Source organism: Phascolarctos cinereus, unplaced genomic scaffold, assembly GCF_003287225.1.
Source record: "Phascolarctos cinereus isolate Bilbo 61053 unplaced genomic scaffold, phaCin_HiC Scaffold_4;HRSCAF=312, whole genome shotgun sequence".
Taxonomy (NCBI): domain Eukaryota; kingdom Metazoa; phylum Chordata; class Mammalia; order Diprotodontia; family Phascolarctidae; genus Phascolarctos; species Phascolarctos cinereus.
The window spans coordinates 221,761,183-221,778,870 of record NW_027555847.1 but is presented as its reverse complement, the minus strand read 5'-3'; the positions used below and the strand labels follow the sequence as shown (position 1 = coordinate 221,778,870).

Here is a 17,688-nt window from a genome sequence, read left to right as displayed (position 1 = left end):
ATCTTACCTCTAATATACACTGGCATTGTGATCTTGGGCAAATCATTTAATTTGTTGTCCTAGGCAACTCTCCAAGACTCTTAAGTTGCAGGGGCTGCTGGCCTGCATTGATAGAGAGAGTTTCCTCATCTTGGAGTTCTCTGTACCACTGAAATCACAGGTCCCTGTTTCCTATTTGCAAGGTATCTCACTATTTCAACTGTATGAAGGAGGAACAGTTGGGGATACAGTAGGAAATCTACATGAGAAAAAAGAGTAAAATGAGTAATAAAAAAAAAATACTGATGTATAGTGCATGTTATGTTGCTACTCTTCCACATTCCCATTTGCATGGGTAGGCTGAGAGCAAGGCTGTGATATCTCCCTTCTGGGGTCTAGGGGAATTGGTGGGGTTTGAGGAATTTGCCACCATGTTTATCAGTTGATATCAATCATCCAGATATCAATTAACCAGAATTAATTAGTTTTTATAAGAGGTATTTACCAAGATGGCCTGTATAGTAGAAACATTAGATACAAAACATGCCCCCCAAAAGTTTGTGACACACACTCCCGCCAGGACATGAAGAGTCCCAGGGAAAGTGGGCTCAGGCTCAAGCTTATCCAATCCTTGTGGCAAAGGTGTGACTCAGTTCCTGTTTGCTTAAAATCCTTTTCTCATCTTTTGGGGTCCTCATGAAGTTTACCCCTTAGGGTGTGATTTACGTTTTCTCGTGGGCTTCTTACAGAGTCCCAAAGCTGCCTTTCCTCAGTGTTTCTAGTTTGTCCTAGTAACCTCATGTAGACACTGTTCCCATAATGATGTTCAGGGTCACTGCTAGGACACTGATGTAAAAAGTCCAAATCCTGTGGCCTCTCACTGTTCACAAATCCACAAGGGCCCTCACTCATGAGGGGAGAAATGGTGGGTTCTATTCTGCCTCCTCTCACTGAGAAGAATTCTCAGGGGCTTGGTTAGATCTGCTTTATCTTCCATCACCACAGGAATTGCCTGGTTTGCTATTTTATGTAAACCAAATGGCATGACTGAATTTCTTCAGCCAATCCCAAAATACTTCTTTTGTGGCATCATTTTGCTTAATCCAAGGTCTTTATTCCTTCCAAATTGATCAGAGACCTAAGTTTTAGCCTTTAATTGATTCAGTAGAGATGCTTAGGCCTTGTTCACATGTTGTTCTTAGCTGATTCAGTTGAGAAGTCTGAGCTCTCTGTATGTTTATTGAGGTAGGTATATATGGAACCTTATATTTCTGTGTTGTTTTATAGTTTTCAAAGCGCTTTCATATATTGTATTTCATTATATTGTATATAATATATACACATATAGTATAGATATGTGTTATAGATGTGTATATATGTATACATGTATAGTGTTACACGTACAGTGATACTACACATATGTACTTATATAGTGTTATATATATATAGTATTTCATGTTTAATATAGTATTATTTAATGCTTACAACCTAAGAAAATCCATTTGTCCAAGGAAGAAGATAAACTTAGCAAAAAATTAAGGGCACAATAGAGCCCTTTGATAAAATGTGATTGATTAATATACCTTTAAACTTTATGGTTGTCTCCATTGATAAATTGATATTGATAAATCTTTTTTATATATTAGTTACCTTGATGTGTTCACTTGCTAATTATTTCCTTTGGATTATTTGTTTTCATTTTGAAGTCAGCAAGTTTGAAATAGACTGATATCTTTAAGTGACAAGTCTAAAAATAAAAACTGTTGGATGTTCACTCTGCTATTTGGTTTCTTTTGAACTGTCTTTTGGCATTGAAAATGTTCTATTAACTATGTAAGATGAAAATTGTTAGGCTTTTTTCTATAACTGGAAGACTTTTGTGTGATTGATACTAATAGGTTAGAGGACAATAACTTTCAGTTCGTTTCCCACTAATGGTAATTTGCATTCAGCTAACCACTTACTCTTTCTCCTAGTCACTTTTATGTCCAGTGACATTCATTTGCAAGGTCATTGGTTAGGGCTAAGAATTGTAGTTTGTAACCATGGAATGTGGTCTATGTGAGTATTAAGCCTGAACCTTAGCCTTTATTAGTACTGTGTACATATGAATTATAGTAAAATTCTTGAGGAAAAACAGGAGGCTTTTTTTATGTCACTGTCCCTTTTCCTTTCCTTTTACTTTTTGTAAAATTGAGATAAAATCTCTAGATACTTTATCTTCATTTTACGTGATTGTAGATCTAATTTAGGGACACCTTGCAGTGTTGTGGTGTTCAGTGAAATTAACAGTGTTATTTGCAAACAGTAAAACTTGAAAGACTTCATGATCTCAAAGGAATCTCCCTCTTCATTTGAGTTCTGCACTGGACATAGCTGTGGTAGTGGCAAACACCTTTGGCAGTCTTGTTTCCCTGTTTATTGCTTTACTTGATATTAATAATCAGAGGGTTGGTAAACAAAGTTTTCGTTACATTTATTTAAGACTCCCATGATTTTGACATATGCATGGGAGACATTTTGTTGGAAGAGAGCTATTAAATTATTATTTATGTCTGTCAAATCAAATGCTTTTTTATAGGCAAACATTAAATGGGATTTTACACGCTCTGTACCTTTTAACTAATTATATGATTACAAAGCTACAGCCACTGTTGTTTGCAAAAATCTGCTTCTTCCTTTTGAATACTATGAAGATTTTGCAGAAATTGGGAAATAGGCATAAATGTATAAAGTTGTTATTAGCTAAAAATAGTTATTAATATGTTCATATTCATCTTTTTTTGGTAATGACTTCAATTTTACCCAAGTGTTTGATAACCTCCTTTTTTTCCAAATATCTTGAGAAGCAGTCATTCAAAGTCTTCAAACATATATTGCATATAGCATAGGTATCTTCTGTGTATACTTAATGTAATACAGCTTCTTTTCCCATCTTTTTGTTTTCTTTAATGCTATTTCCATCTATTTCTTCATGCAAGGCATAAAGAGCTGTCTTTTAATATTCCAAATATTTTATGTCTATTCACAATGTTTTCATAGATCCAAAGTTAGAAAGAACCTTGGAACTATCTGGACTTAAGGCTCCCATTTTACAAATGAAGAAGCTGAGGCCAACGGAGGCCCAGTGTCAAAGGTGGAATTTGAATCCAGGTCCTCTGACTTTAAGAGTCAGTTCTCTTTACTCACACTGCACAACCTCCTGTGATAAAGTAGAATTTATAATAAGAAACTTTACAGACCTATGCCGTTCTTTGTATCCCTAGAACTTAGCACAGTGCCTGGCACATGGTAAATGTTTATTGACTGACTCATTTCTGTTTCATAATATAATATTTTTAACTACTGAGGACCAACTCAAATGCTACCTCTTAAAGAAAACCTTTGATTACCCACCCTTGCCTCTCCAGTTGTTGGTGCTCTTTTTGTCCTCAAATAATTATATATCCCCCAAACTCCTGAATGAAGAAACTATTTTTCATCTTTTTGACCTCAAGGTGCAGTGCCTTGTACATAGTAGGGTACTTAATAAATGCTTTATTGAATTCTACTTTCATTGATCGTGAGGGTTTCCTTTTTGTTTTTGGTTTTAGGGTTTTTTTGCAAGGCAATTGGGGTTAAGTGACTTGCCCAGGTAAATGTCAAGTATCTGGTCTGAGAGCGGAGTTGAACTCAGGCTCTCCTGCCTCCAGGGCCCGTGCTCTATCCACCATGCCACCTAGCTGCCCCTGTTGATCGTTTTTTTAAAATGTCTTTTGATGGCTTTTGTTTTTTGTATCAGTCACTTTCCAATAACCCTTTCTGATAAAATCCTACCTTATAAAAAAGAAAAACAACTAAGTAAAACCAGTCAGCTCAATAATAATGACTGACAACATATTCAGCATTTGTTTTCCTGTGATTCTCTCCCATCTCTCCTCTGTTTCCTTTCCCTCTCTATACCAGAGCTAACCTGGGTCCATGAGTTTAAAAATGTTTTGATAACTGTATTTTAATATAATTGGTTTCTTTTTTAATCCTGTGAAATTTGTTTTATGGATTTAAAAACATTTTTCTGAGAAGAGGTTGTCGGATATTAAAAAAGTTAAGAACCATTTCTCCGTTTTATATACTTATCTTCTCTTTTTCCTTTGTCTTTCTTCTCTCTCATTTCCCTTTCTTCCCTCTCTTTTGTCTCCTCTCTGTCCCTTTTCACTTTCACTTCTCCTCTTTGTCCCCTTTGCTTACCCATCTTTTATTCCCCTCCCCTCTGCCTTTCAGGTCTATCTTCTTCATCCCACCCCCGCCTTCCCGAGGGTCTACCTAGAACCTTCACTTAGGAATAGAGGAGGGTAAATCCCCATGATCTTCCTTGCCATCCTTGATCATATAAGGCCTGCCAGGTTGGGATCTGTCTTCTTCTCCATGGCTCCTTCTCCTCTTCCCCTTCCCCCTGTTCTTTGGACTCCTCTTTGTCCACAGGGAGCTTCCTCCTTCTTGGATCTCTCTCCCCTTCTTCCTCTGTCCAGGGGGACAGTCAGGGAGCACAGCTTCAGTCGGCACAGCTCTCTCTTCTCTCTCTGTTTGCTTTTCCCTCCCTCCTTCTCTACTGTGTCTCCATTTCTGTCTCCTCTCTCTTCTTCCTCTTTTCCCTTTATGGTCTCTTTACTCTCTACTCATCCCACGTGCAACATTCCACACTTGTAGCTACCTCCTCTCTACTAAGAAAAGGGCAATGTGTTTTATCATCAGACTTTCAGAACCAAGATTGGTTATTCATAGCTTTTAGTGTTTTTAAAAGTCTTATTGCTTTATTTTCTTTTTCATATCACTTGCATTTCCCAATGTGTTTCTTCCTCCTTAAGAATTAAAAAAGGGTAGTAAAGTTCTGGCAAAGCTAAGCAATACATTTAAAAAGTCTGACATTATGCATAGTGTTGCACATTTTCTCTCTGTCTCTGTTTCTCCCTCATCCCTATCTTCCTGACTGTAAAACATTATACATGTGAAGGCATTTGAATAACAAAAAGCACTATATAGTGTAAGGTATTATCCTTATTTCCAATGTATTATCCTTGTTTTCATACAACCACTAAGTGTTTCAGGCAAGATTCAGACTGAGGGGCAGCTAGGTGGCGCAGTGGGAGGACCTGAGTTCATATCCGGCCTCAGACACATAACACTTACTAGCTGTGTGATCCTGGGCAAGTCACTTAACCCCATTGCCTAGCCAAAAAACAAAACAAACAAAAAAACCCCCAAGATTCAGACTGAGGTCTTCTTTATTACTCTATCCAGCACCACCAAACATTCATTAAGCGTTTACTGTGCACTAGGGACTGTGCTAGCTTTTGAGGATACAGAGATAGAAAGAAAACTGTCCCTGCCCTCAAGAAACGTACATTTTATTAGAGGAAAAATATGACCACATCTGTGTATATACCAAATGTTTATATAAATTGAGTGTAATGTAATCCTTAGCAGCTGTGTGGATCAGGAAAAGCCTCGGGGAGGAGGTAGCTTTTGGGCTGATCTTTGAAGGAAACTAAGGAAGAGGTGGAGGTGAAAAGAGTTCATTCCTTGCTTGGGGGACAGAATAGAGACAGGAAATAGCTGGTCGTGTGAAGAACAGTAAAAAGAACAGTTCGAAGTGTAATAAACAGACAAAGATTCATAGAGAATCTTAATTTACTATTGTTCTTTGTATGGAAATGTTTGTTTGTCAAGTTCAGTAAGTTTAAAATGACAAGGGAAAAAAAGCCAGCTTGTCTATACTAAAGAATGCATTAAGGGTAATAATTCATAAGGCTGGAAGAGTCAGGTTGTGAAGGGATTTAAATGTCAAACCAAGATTTTGATCCCATTTGATTTCTTTGGGGGGGGGGTTTAAGTGAATTTCCCAGGGTCACCAAGCTAGTAAGTGTCAGCTCCTCCTAACTCTAGGACCAGTGCTCTATCTACCAAACCACCTAGCTGCACTATCCTATTTGATTCTAAAGGTAATAGGGATCCCCTGGAGTTTATTGAGCAGTAGAGAAACATGTTCAATGCTGTTCTTTAAAGATAGCACTTTGTGAGCTATGTGGAAGATGGACTGAAAAGGGGAGAAATTTGAAGGGGAGACCAGTTAGGAGACGTTTAATTGCCAGCAGTCCACTTGAAAAGTGATAAAGGGCCTGAAGGAGGTTGGTGGCTCTGTAAGTGAAGAGAAAGGGGACGGGAATGAGCAATCATGTGGAAATAGAATCAGCTAAACCTAGAAAATTATTGGAGACCTTCACACACATTTTTCCTTCCCCTTTCCTATTATTTAAAACACTTTTGTTTACATTTTCAAGACTCCAGACAAATGCATTCTTACCACCACTTTGTCCTAGGCCAGGAGTCTATCATTCCTTTACTTTTGAGCCGTGATCCTAAATCCTGTTCTCAGATGCCAGCTTTTCAACCTGTTGGTAATTTTCTAAATCTCTTTTCTCTTCAGAAAACACTGTTCCATGACTTGTATAGAATGTATTAAGGATAAAAGGTAGGGTTAACTGGCTGACAGGAATGAAGAGAGCAGAACAATTTATACAGCATCAGCAACACTGTAAAGACAAACAAGTTTGAAAGACTTAAGAACTTTGATCAATACAGTGATCAACCATGGTTCCAGAAGAATAATAATTTAGATGTTTCCTGTCTTCTGACAGGTGATGGATTAGATATTCAGAGTGAGACATGCATTTGTGGACATAAATAGACAGTGGCCAACTCTGCATATTTGTTGTGGAGTTTTTTTCTGAAGGTGAGTGAGGAAGAGCTAGGAAAGAGAGAGTAGATGCTAGTTAATTTTAAAAGTAAAATTTTAATTAAAAACACATTTGAGTAGAAAAGTTTAATAAACCATGTTTATGTTCAGAGCACATTGTTAGATTGTCATCTCCTTTGCAAGTTAGGGAGAGTTTGTATTCATTGGCTCTGTATCTGGTATGGTACCTGCACAGAATAGACCTATAACTCAAGTTGATTGATTAATTAATTGATTCCTGGAAATGAAATGATTCTACTAACTGTTGAAATTTTTCTATCATATATTCCAGAGAATTATATCTTTGGTCCATTAAATAAAATTCACAGACAATTAAAAGAAAGTGATATTGCTATAAAAAGCTGAATTGATAGCAGGAGCATTGGGTGCAGAGAGAAGCATAATTAGGCAGCCAAGTGATTGTATGTAACATTGTGTATGAAATGTCAAGGGAAGCTACTGTGTGGATTTGTGTTATGGTAACTATAAAAGGAGCGTTGCAATTACAGAATAACTCTTAATAGATAATGTTTTTTGTCCTTAGTTACTGTGGTTGCTGTTGTTTGTCCCACTGTTAAGCATTATACCAGATTAGTAAAACTGCCATGTCTTAAAGTTGCCACTATTGTTCTTATGCTTTTCCCCACCCCATTCTCTTAAAGTTTTAAGGGTTTCAGCAACATGGTTTTTACTCAGGCATGGAATGCTATTTTTGCAAAGCTCTAGGATAAACGTATAGTAAGTTTTGCTATGATGCTTCCTTTGAAAACTCAAATTTATTTCAACAAGACTAATATTAGGGAACAATTTGAGCATAATGTAAATTTCACTTTGCCTATGAGCAATTTCCTTCTTGAGAATCAGTAAGAATGCAGAAAACTATACCACGTCACAATAGCTCACAAACTGCAGCCCTTTTACCTCCCACTTCTTTAAGCATACATGCTCCAGGTCTTTTTTCCAAGGTGAATTGCCATTTTGATTCTATATCTTCTGGTGTAGTAGGAGCTTTAGTTGGTCAACCTTACCCCACCCCTTCCACCATGGCCTCTGGCCTGAAGGCCTAGCCCTGTGAGAACCCAGGCACCGGCTGAACAGCAGCCTCAGGCTGCAGATATCACCACTATTTATTGTAGTTTTTATGTGTTTCTAACCATTTCACATGTATAAAACTTTTTATGAGGTTCCTATCTTTTTTATATTGCTGGTAAATTTTTTGCATGTGGGACCCCTGACCCCATTTTTCCCATAAGCTCTGTGGTTTTAATTGTGTGATTTTGCATTGTGAGGTGATATTTAGGAAGGAATGTGTCACACTATAGCAGAACTATTTCCTTATTTCCCAAATTTCTTTTCTGAATTCCTAAAACAAGTATCAATTAATGCTTTGTGGTAGTTACCACTATTTTTCGTTGTAAAGAACAGACTAATCACTTATCAAAATAGCTTGATATTCCAGGCTAATATTCATTTGGAAATTTGCTGATACTTTTTCCCCATTTGAAAAATACTTTTTCCTTTGTTTTTGACAATAAACTTCCAAAATAATTGAAGCAGGTTGGATTCAGTGAAAGATAAAGATGCTGTAAGTGCAGTGACTTGATATATTTGTTTAGGTGTCATGTAAGACAGAATGAACAGCACTAGGCAGCATTGTTTTTCTAACCCGTTAAAGTGCTCCAAAAATCTGTGGTGGTAGTTGTTAGCATCATCAGGGTGAGGATGATGAGTTTGAGTTTTCCTGTGCATGTGAATATCTTTAACTGTGGCCCTAAAGTTCCCTAGTTTTTCATTTTTAAGTTTGATATTTTTGCCTTCACTGTTCTATTTTATTGCTATGCTCTGACCTTTTTTATGCAGAATCTTTCTATCAGACAGGGCCTAATTCTTTGCCAGTTTTTCTGCTCATTCATCAGCCTACAGACTGATTAAAAATTGTGGAGGGATAGATTCAACTTTTCAGGCCAGTGGATAAAAGGGAAGTCTCAGGAAGCAGAAGACAGAGCATCATTTATGTTGGTGGGCTTTTGAGGACAGTTTTATGGTCAAGTGCCACCAGCCCATTGATTTCATTTCTTACCATATAATTGGTAGCTTTTTCAATAGTTGTTTCACTAGCAAACTGTCACATTCTGCTGATAAGAACCAAACTATTAACTGCAGTAAATAAACATTTAGGCCTCTTTGGAACCTTTTTCTTCTCTTGTGATGTCTAGAAAATGGTTTATTTGAGGATTCATGACACATTTAAATAATCTACTCTGTCCACTAGATAGATTTAAGTGTATGGTATACATTGCACATGAAATATTATCTTAGGTTTGTGGAAGTAGTTGGAATTACTATGGAAATTATAAGTGAATTTTATTCTAATATTTTTAGCTACTTTGCTTTTATGATTTAGACTGTGTCTTAAGGAGAAACTCCTGAACCTTTTTCATTTTCCTGAAGCCTTTGAAATCAGTGGGTTATGTAGAGTAGAGGTGTCAAACATGGTCCACAACACTCACAAGGGCAGCCCAAACCTGATTAAAATATAATTGGGAAATATTTAACAAAATAAAATAAAGTAGAACATAGGTAATATCAATATGTGGTTTTCTAAGTCATTGTGTGGCCTTATGTACAGTTTAGTGGCTCCTGTTTCTATTTCAGCATGACAATAAAGAGTGCTTGACGTTAAAGTCTCTGATGAAGGGAAAGAACGCTGTGGGTGGCTGTACTCCCCTACCTTGGTGAGTCCTACAAGTGGTGTAGAGAGCGTCGTGGGTAACACAGGGGGAGTGCAGTGGCTGATGGTTAGAACTAGATTAGCATGGAGCTATATCAGATAAGGTTTTGGGAACTATGGATAAATTCTGACTGATTGATTAGAGACTGCTTCCTATAGACTATTTCTAAAGCAACAGCTGGTCAAAATTGAGGAAACTCCTCATTTTTGCTCAGAAAAATGGTTTCCAACAATGAATAACTGCAAATACAGAGGTGTGTATATATGCACATACCTACCCGTGCGTGAATGTGTGTAAATAAATTATGTGCGCGTGTGTACATGCACACACGCACGCGCACACACACATATTCCTGATATGATGTAAAATATTTTGTTGCTTTATCTTACCTCTCTTTCCTAGGCTGGTGCTTAGAGCAAAGCCTCTTTTTCATAAATAAATAGAAATTTAAAACTCAGTGCAATATATAGTCCAACTCTTTCATGTAACAAATGAAAAAACAGACCCAAGGAGATAAAGTGACTTGTTCAAAGTCCCCCAGCTAATTTTTGGCAGAATCAGGATTAGCACCCAGATTATAGCTTCATAGATTTAGATGGAAAGGATCTTTGAGGTCTAAGTCCCTCATTTTATAGTTAAAGAAAATGAAGCCTAGAACTGGTTATGATTAGCTTACAGTCATGTATATAATAGTAAATGGCACAGCCAGGATTTGAATCCATGAATTCTGAATCCAAACCATGCTGCTCCCTATCTGACTCCAGGTCTAGTCTTCCCTTTTAAATAAATAATTGGAAAAATAGCAATTGCTCATGGATAGGATGAATAAATATAATAAAATGACAATAGTACTTAATTTACTTATTCAGTGTCACACCAATACGTAAATATTACTTTCCAGAACTAGAAAAATAATGAAATTCTTTTGGAGGCGAAAAAGGTCAGGAATCTCAAGGGAAAGAGTAAAAAGAAGTGCAAACAAAAGAGGCCTAATAGTGCTAGTACTCAAAACTATACTACAGAACAGTAATTTTCAAAACAATTTGGTATGGGTTAAAAAATAGCTCAATCAGTGAAACAAATTTGTTAACACAGCGTATAGAAGCAAGTGTATCTGGTAGCCTAATATTTGATAAATACAAAGACCCATGTGACTGGGATAATAACTCACTATTTGATTAAAAACTGCTGGAAAAATTGGATAGCAAGATGGAAGAAATGATATTCAGACCAACAGCTCACAATTCGTTCAAGGATAAGTTCCAGATAGATATATGATCTACATATATAAGATCACATCATAAAGAAAATTTGAAAAACATGGAAAAAATTACCTGTCAGATCTATGAATAGAGAAAAATTCATGACCAAACAAGAGGATAGAAAGGATCACAGAAGATAAAATGGATAACTTTGATTACATAAAATTAAGAAGGTTTTCATCCAGTAAAGCTAAGATTGAAAAAATAAACAACTGGAAAAAAACCTTTATAACAAGTTTCTCTGATAAAGATCTTATTTCCAAGATATGTTAGGAACTGATTCACATTTATAAGAAATTAGGGCATTCCCCAGTTGATAAATTGGAGAATATGAACGGGTTGGTAGATCTCAAGGAAAAAACCCAGATGATCTTTAACTACATAAAAATGCTCCAAATCATTAGTAATTCAAGAAAGGCACATTGAAGGAATTCTAAGATTCTACCTTACACTAGTCAAATTGGCAAAGATGACAAAAAGAGAAAATGATAAATGTTGGGCCGTGGGAAACCAGGCACATGGGGTATACATGTGAGTGGGTACAAGTATCCTGGAAAGCAGCTTTTAAATTATATACAAAAAGTTAGTAACTAGTGCATGTTCTTTGATCCAACTATCCACTCCTAGGTCCATACCCCAAAGAGATAAAAGAAATAGGAAGAGGTCCTATATGTACAAAAATATTTGTAGCAGTGATCTTTGTGGTAACATAAAAGTGGTAGCTAAAGTTGTATTCTTATCATTTGAGGAATGGCTAAATTAAGTTTTGATAAATGAATGTGATGAAATACTGTTGTGCTGCAACAAATAAGGAAATTGATCATTTCAAAGTAATCTATATGAAATATCTGTATGAACTAATGTGAGTGAAGTAAGCATAACCACAAGAACAATTTCTACTTTTTCAATATTATAAAAACTAGCAATTTTGAAGACTTTTATAAACTGATGAAGAATGAAATGAGTAGAATCAGAGCAGTTTATACAATAGCAACAACACTATAAAAATAAATAATTGAAAGGCATAAGAACTGTGATCAGTACAATGACCGCCCATGATTCCAGAGGGCTGATATGCCCTCCACTTCTTGACAAGGAGGTGATAGATTTAGGGTGTAAAGGATACACACACACCAGTGAGGGAATTTGTTTTGCTTGACTATGCATATTGGATACATGGAATTTGTTTTTCTGTTCTCTCTTTTTTTTTTCCAATGGGATGGGGAATATGAGGGAGAGAGAGAATAGATTTCTGTCATTAAAACAATTAAAATAGAGCTACAAGTGCTACAGATGTGAAATGTTTCATGCACTTAAGATGAGGTCACTGTATTGTTAGTTCTACTTGATTGTTTTATTTTGTTACAAGAAACCTCGGAGTGGGGTAATCTGTAAATGTTTATAGTGTAAAGACAAAATAGATCAAAATGAAACTTTAAAAAAATTTAATTTTTAAACACTACTGTCACTTCCTAATAACTTTCCATAGACCCATCCTTTATAACAAAGAAAAATGATGAAGCAAAATCACAACAGAAAATGTATCTGAAAGTATATGCAGCATTCCATGCCCAATAGTTTATTATCTGTCTTTTGAGAAGAAAGAATTATATATGTCATCACCAGTCCTATAGAACTAACAGTGCTCTTTGCATTTAGTCTGTGAATTCTCATGTTTTAGTGTTGATTTCATTTATGTTGTGGTCATTGTTTACTCAGCTTTCCCCCCACTCTACCAAGATTATATGGGTGGAACTGGGAAAGACATAGGAGTCATGCTAGTTATAATGCTTCTTGGGGTCTTGATCCCTAACTGAGAAGTATGGGCATGAGAACTGAGAAGCAGGAAGCAAAGTTGTTTGTTACTCTTGAATTACATGTAGGAGAAAATCTTTTTTCATTCCCTCCTACCTATAGTGTTGGTTTTCCCCCCCTCCTTTCAGTAAGCATGCGTAGTATTAGTCCCTTAAACCTCCAGAGGAAAGGGCAAGGAACCTCTCTGCTGTAAAAGAAGAAAAAAAGTGTTTGGGGAAAAATGAAGTGCTTTTGCCATTAAAGCAGATTATTACAGAAAAGGTGACAGTCCTATGCCTTTCTAGGGGAAATGGTATTTTTTTTCTATAGAAATAACTGAGACAGATATTAGCAAGATTCTTTGTAAAAGTACCCAGGACAAATGTCAACAAGGTAATTGTAACTTTATTTGCCAGCATCTATTGCAGAAGATGAAATGTAGATGTTATATTAAAAACTTGATGAAATCATCCAAACTAAGCCTTGATGGTCAGTGGGTTCAATGAGAAGGTAGGCACAGGGGAAGAGATTTAAAACTATGGATTAACTGTCCTGCCCCACAGGAAAATAGAAAGGGAAGGGGATAAGAGAAGGGGGGGTGAGAGAAGGGAGGGCAGATTGGGGGAAGGGGGTGTTCAGAATGCATGCTGTCTTGGGGTGGAGGGAAAATTTGAGACTCAAAATCTTGTGGAAGTAAAAGTTGAAAACTAAAAGTAAATTAATAATAGGGGAAAAAAAGAAAAATATGGATGAAGAAAGAGGCCAGAGTCTTATAGGCAAATGGCATCAAACTCAAATAGAAATGAGGTCCACTAAACTGCACATAAAGATCCCTGTAGGCACATGTTGACTTAGAAAACTACATATTTACATTCTGTTTTATTTTATTTTTTTATTAAATATTTCCAAATTACATTTTCTTTTAGTTTGGGCCCACTTGAAAGGTGTTGTAGGCCCATGTAGCTTGTATGTTTGACACTTCAGTTATAGAGTACACAGAAGCCTGTATATTGTTTATACTTTTTTCATGAAGATAAGATGTTGAGCTAAATAATTTCACAAAAATACAGTTGATTATGTATTACTTAACAGATAGCAAATGGTTACTATCTTTTTTTTTTTTTGGTGAGGCAGTCAGGGTTAAGTGACTTGCCTAGGGTCACACAGCTAGTAAATATCATGTGTCTGAGGCCTCATTTGAACTCAGGTGCTCCTGACTACAGGGCCGGTTCTCTATCTGTTGTACCACCTAGCTGCCCCTAAACGGTTAACTATTTTGAGAGTCATTTTAGAATTGGCTTTTTCTGCATAATCAGATCAGTAGGTTAGAGTGAAGGTCAGTAGTTACTTATTAGTAACTTATTTATTTATATATTATTTGTATAAAACATTATTTATATTTGTATATTATATGTAATATATTTGTATATTATATAATTTATATTTATATATTCGTAGTTACTAGTTTGTTACTGCAAACCAGAAAAATAAGACATTTCATGCAGTTAAAATACTTCAAACCCATCCTATTCAAATAAGCAATTGGCTCTGAAAAACAGGAAATAAATAAAAACAAAGCCATTGGTTCTTATCTCCATTTAAAAAATAAGTTTAATGGGAGTAAAAGTCACCTTAGGAAGAATGCCAGAAGAGTTCCAAAGTCCAAACCTACAGACATTGGCTTAGTTTGCCAGAGGTGAGCTGTGGCAGCGAGCACCAGTCTGGAGTGCAAGTTCATTTACAAACAGAGGAGAAGGTTACAAACGGTATCCCTACACCAGAAAGGCAGAAGTAGAGGGGAAATGAGCCCACACAAAGCTTAGTGTTGTGCCCAGCTATGTTAGATTAATCCAAGAATATTTATAGACAGAATTGGGAAAGGGGCAGTATATAGATAAGTCCTCCCAAGTTTCCATATATTCTATTTTTTGCATCAGTAATGGCAGTAGAAGCTCCATTTGGACTTGACCATGCCCGTAGTGTTGTCTATAGTGGTAGAAACAGAGTTTAGCAAGCTGACCTCAGCAACGGCAGCTAAAATAGATGTCCAGAATAGATGCAGAAGGAATCAGTGCTGGAAACAATACAAGTTTAAGAGAATATAAGATCCTGTTGTATTTATTATTAATTATGAAAGATTTGATTTATTAGAGCAAAGTGCAACTGGAAGTGCTCTTAAAATAAGTTATCTGTTGTGAACCTACAGGAGCCAAAAAGTTAACTTTTTTCAGGAGTCTTCTGAGCATCAGCACCTAATGTGGTAAAGAGAGTATCTACATTAATGAAATCACAAGTGCATTACAAGAGTGAATATGTATATTAAGTATTATCTGAAAGTATCCTTGCTTTTATATGATGGTAATGAATTAATAATGAAATATAAAAAGTAATATCCCATAGCAGAAGCCCAATAAGCACTATACTATAAGCATTTTAAAAGGAAATTTTCTTTAAACTGTAGGTTTAAAGACTGAAAAAAGTTGAGTTAATTCTCATTGCCCATAGTAATAGCTGACATGATAGAATAGAGGGGAGAGAATATCTTAGTAAAATCTGCTAGTAATCAGAATGAATAAAAAAGCTTTTATATTTGTTTCCATAATGTTGAGGATGGTACTTGGCTCATAGGAAGTACTGAGTAAGTGCTTTTTCATTCATTCATTCATTCATTCATTCATTCATTCATTCATTCATTCTGATTATGAGCCACTTAAAAGGATTGCTTTATTAGGTTGATCCACTTGCTAAAATCTGTTACCATTAAATTTCTGAAAAATAAAGTTCCAGAAGGGTTTGCACCCGAACTGCCAAGTATCTTTTCCCAAAGAGGGTATGAGTATGAGAGTATGAGTATGAGACACATCCAGAGGCGGGTGCAGGTTGATGTATTTTGCTAATTTTATACATAGGTGATTTCCCTTATAACTGGCCTTTTTGTGAATTTGAATGCAATTATATTCCTTTTGAGAGATTAAATTGAAGCCTAACCTAATGTAATCTAAAAAAACACATCTTCCAAAAAACAGAAAAGTTTACAAATCATGTATTAACCTTTCCTTTTCCTTTCCATTGTGCTTAAAGAGTAGAAATAAGTTCCTATGATTTATATATTTGCCTTCTAGAACTGAGTGAATGGATTCTACAGTAGCAGTTGTTTGCTCAGGGTGTCTTCCTTCTTTCTTCTTCCTTTTGTCCTAAAGGCATTCCAAATAACCTTCTTTTTCTTCTTTTCCTCACCACTGTTCCCATGGTTTCTTTCTTGTAGAAAAGCATGTAGGGAGAAGAAAAAAGTTCCATTATATTTTTTATTACATTGTCAAGCCTTCTCAGTTTTAAATTCTTAAAATACTGATTTCTTTATAATTGGCATGAGACTTTTCCTCCCATAAAACTTTTTTTGTCTTTTGTACATTTGAATACATCAAATATATTTCTCTCAAATGATAGCAATCAAACATTTATTAACCATCTCCTCCTTATTGAGCACCTTGCTAAATTGTGGGGATTCAAAACCAAAAATGAAGCCACCCCTCTCTTCAAAGAATTTACTTTCTGTTGACAGAGACAACCCCTACACATATAAGTATATATGGAATATATTAAAAATAAATACAACACAATTTAGTGGGGATGGGAGGATAGAGACAGCAGTAAGCTAGCAACTGACATGTTTGTAGCCCTGGCAAGTCATATAGTGATGATTTTCTGTTTTCTTTACTTTTTGACATTTAACACCCCTCTTCCCCTTTAAAATTGATGTGATGGTAACTGTCATAAACTAGTAAGTTCACTTTTATATACCACCAATTTTAAACCTGCTCTTTCCTTGATTGAATCTAATTATAAAGTTCTTGGAGACAAAATTGATAATGAGTTTTAAGCCTTTTTGCTGCTGTTATTGTAGCCATATGCACCCAGAGTTAAGCCATCATTTCTGGTTGAAACTTGTTTTGATTAAATTGTTGCCCTCACCTCTGTCAAACTAAGATTTTGGTATAAGTAGAATACAGTTTGAGTTGTTGTCTGCTGTTTAGTAATAACACTGAAATCTGCTGAAACTAATTTTGGAGTAGTCTAAAACTGCATTGGTTCCCAAGTAGCTTGTTTGGATATATTAGTATATCACATAGATCTAAATGAAACATAAAAGCAAATTAAACTTTCCCAGACAGTTCAGGTTTCATTTCTTCCCTGGCTTAGACTACTGAATGGCCACTCCTATCTTGATTCTCTCTCTTGCTCTTTCCTCCCTTCTTTCTCTTCTGTTTTCTAGAATTATTGTGGAGCCATAGCATTTCAGAGCTGAAGGGGACCTCAGATCAACTAATCCAACCCCTTTGTCTTATAGATGATCTCTGATGCCCAGAGAGGTTAGGTGACTTGCCCAAGATCACACAGGTAGTAAAGCTTCAGGGGCAGAATATTGTTCTTTCAGCTATACCATATTGCCTCACTCATCTTGTCCAACTGTTGACCAAAGCCTAAATCTACCCTTTGTAACTTCCCTGACAAATGTTCATTCATTTTTTGTTTGAAGACGTTTCATTATGAGAAACTTAATACCACCCCTTATGTCAGTACATTCAATTTTTTTAAGTAAACTTTGATTGTTAAGAATATTTTCCTTTATTTGAAATCATATTCACTACAACATCCCTCATTAGTCTTAGTTCTCACCTCTAGAGCCGTGTAAGCTAGGTTAATCCCTTTTATGTGATACCCTAAAAGACAGCTTTCTTGTCCCCCCTCAAATCTCCTCTCCAGGTTAAGTAGCTCTAATTCCTTCGATGCCTTCCTGTGGCATAATTTTAAACTTCCTGATACTCTTATTTCACCCCTTCCTTAGTGCCCGCTGCCCACCCTGTGGGTCAGTGTATCTGGAAATGGATGTGGTACTCTAGATGTGACCTAAAGATGCCACGGTACAATGGGAATAGTGCCTTATTTTGAATTATCAACTTCAGTTACTGCAGTCTGAGATCACTTTACTTTTTTCCCTGCCATACTGTTGGCTCATGTTTAGATTGTAGACTTGAAAAGATTAGAGTGATTGCTGGAGATGTTCAGCTTTTAAGGACAGGTAATAATTCTCAGGCAGGTATAGGGAACAATATAAGCACCTTACAGAGGTAAGCAGGAGAGTATGGAA

At 36.1% G+C, this 17,688-nt stretch overlaps 1 protein-coding gene across 1 annotated transcript in view; it reads left to right on the top strand.

Annotated features, from left to right (window-relative positions):
- The window catches only part of GNA12 (G protein subunit alpha 12), a 132,470-nt gene that overhangs the window by 59,320 nt on the left and 55,462 nt on the right, over positions 1-17,688 (top strand). The gene's annotated exons all lie outside the window — the stretch shown is intronic.